At 57.2% G+C, this 2,393-nt stretch overlaps 1 long non-coding RNA gene across 1 annotated transcript; it reads left to right on the forward strand.

Moving 5' to 3' along the window:
- Positions 1 to 1,823: 1,823 nt before the first annotated feature.
- Positions 1,824 to 2,393, forward strand: LOC128077443 (uncharacterized). The gene is made up of 2 exons (XR_008205016.1): positions 1,824 to 1,957; positions 2,044 to 2,393. It is a non-coding gene; the product is annotated as an uncharacterized LOC128077443 (long non-coding RNA).

The following is a 2,393-nucleotide window of genomic DNA, read 5'->3' on the forward strand; positions in this document are numbered from 1 at the left end:
GGCCTCCAAGAGGCTCTGACACCCTGGAAAAGGGCAGATGTGGGAACACGGGCTGCTGCCTTGGGCACAGCCAGGAACCACCAGTGCTATGGGGCTGAGGGGCTTCTCCTGCCCTGGCTGAACTTTGCCCCCCTGGCACTGCTCAGGAAACACTCAGCTGTGCCTTTGGGGACGAGGTATTCCCTCTAGGACTCAGATGGGACCTAGCATCACCCGGCCTTGGGTCAGTCACCTCCTCTCCCACTGCTCCCAGCCTGGAGGTGACACCCAAATCACTCACAAGTGTGGTGAGCGGTGTCTGGTCTCAGCCTGACTGCTGGCTGCATTGGGGCATGCATGTGCCTTTTAACCCACTTGGGACACCTCCAGCTCCACAGATGTGTGTGGCCCTTGCAGCCACTGCTGGCTTTGGCGGGGTAAGGGAGGGCTGCAGGGACTTCTTTTCCTCAAGGTGACACTGACTGCTGTTCTGCCCCCTCGCACCACCGGGCGCCATTGTTCTGCTCAGACATGACATCAAGTCCCCCAGGGCTCCCCTCTGGGTTGGAAGAGAGAGCGTGATGCTGGCAGGGGCTGCAGCACTGAGACGACACTCCCTGTGCTCCTACAGCAACGGGCAAACACGTCAATATGGGAAAAGGGTACACGGGTGGAAAGCAGCACCAGCTCTCCTGTCTGCCTGGGCTGTGAGTGCCCGTGTGCTCTGCTAACAATTGCCAAACGTTTGTGCCTTTGGGGGCTGTGTGTTTCAGGGCAGGAAGCACCCGGAAGGCTGCAGGGCTGAGATTACTAAGCTGCTGGCGGCGGGGCTCCTGCAGCTGCTTTGCACCTGAGTGCATGAGATGGAGCCAAGGGATTTACCACACCGATCCCTAATGCAGCCAGCATCTCCAATTCAGAGAGCCTGCACAGCAATGGCTCTGCTCATACTGCAGCGCTCTGGGCTAAGCTTCCCTCCACCTGAAGAGACACTTCTTTCCCATGTCACATTTTCACATCCTTAGAGAACTTTTGGCCACACAAACAGAAACTGGGGGACATTTCGTGAGCCCACAGGAATGCAAAGAAATGGAAATGACTGGGGGACACACAGGATAGAGGAAACGAGCAGCCTCTTCACGCTTGCTGCACTGGAAGCACAATCAGCGGGAAGGGAGTTTCTCAGGGATTGTTTTTCCCCTCCAGGTTCCTGTTTTCCCTCCAGCCCTGCTGGGAAGGGCTGGTATTTTCCCTGATGGACAAAGCCGTGTTTCTGCTTGAAAGAAGCCTCAGCAGGGTCAGGAGTTCTGTGTGGCCAACCTACAACAGGTTCAGATCTGCAACCCAGCCAGTGCCAGAGCCCCAAGTGCCAGCTCTCAGCTCCTGCACCCGAATCTAGTGGCAACAGCCCCTGAGTTGGGCTGGAGTCAGGAGGACCCTTCATCAGCAGCCTCACATTGGGATTTTGGGTGCTGAGCCCTGGTCCCACAGCTGGGTTAGGGGCATGCAGTGTGCCAGTTCCCACAGCACTCCATGCTCACAAACATCTGACAAGAAATGCCAAGGGAAATGTCAGCATCGCTAGGCAAATCCTTATAGCTAGCACTGCAATCAACACGATATAAAGGCTTGGGGATTGGCCAGCACTGCTCTTTCAAATGGCAATCTTTCCTTAGACGTGGGGGACACTGAGAGGTAAGAGCTGGCGTGCTCTTACCGCTGTAAGCATTGCACGGGGCAGTGGGATGCAGGCGCTTGGTGGTGCTGGGCTGCAACTCCCCAGACCGGGAACTGGGTCAACACTGCTCCCGGAAATCCAGCGGGGATCCACCCACTGGTTACAGAGGAAAGTGCAGTGAATCATCTGTGCATGGTAGGAAAACGCACCAATCGTTGGGGGTTTTCAGACCTTTCCAGGCAAACCGAAGAAGCAGGAGCCGGGCGTGGAGGGACTGAATCCTACTCAGCATCCTGTGGGGTACCCAACTTGTCCCAACCACCCTACAGGGCAGCCCTGTGCTGCGTGCTGGCAGGATGGAGGTGACAAGCAGTTCTCTGCTGCAGCTGCCCACACGCATGGCACGGAGCCCTGGGGATGCCATATGGTGCTTCACCGAGCCTCCAGGACGCAGAGCTGGGAGGGCGCCCTGAGGCAATGGGCACGGAGTGGTGGCTCATCGGGGCACGGGAACACGCCGGCAGCGGGCACTAGGGGGCCGCACGCTCCTGCTGTTGCTGTCGGAGGAACTCAGAGAGCGGCCGTTCTGCTATGGGCTCGATGACCCGATGGAGAGAGCAGCGTAACTTCGGAAAACCATCCACTGCGTACCTGAGGTGGTGGCTTTTCTTTTTTCCTAAATATGAGTTCCTCTTACAGCTATCAGGAGGAAATTAAAACGCCCTCTGGTACAGCA

Source organism: Tympanuchus pallidicinctus, unplaced genomic scaffold, assembly GCF_026119805.1.
Source record: "Tympanuchus pallidicinctus isolate F22 unplaced genomic scaffold, pur_lepc_1.0 scaffold16, whole genome shotgun sequence".
Lineage (NCBI taxonomy): Eukaryota > Metazoa > Chordata > Aves > Galliformes > Phasianidae > Tympanuchus > Tympanuchus pallidicinctus.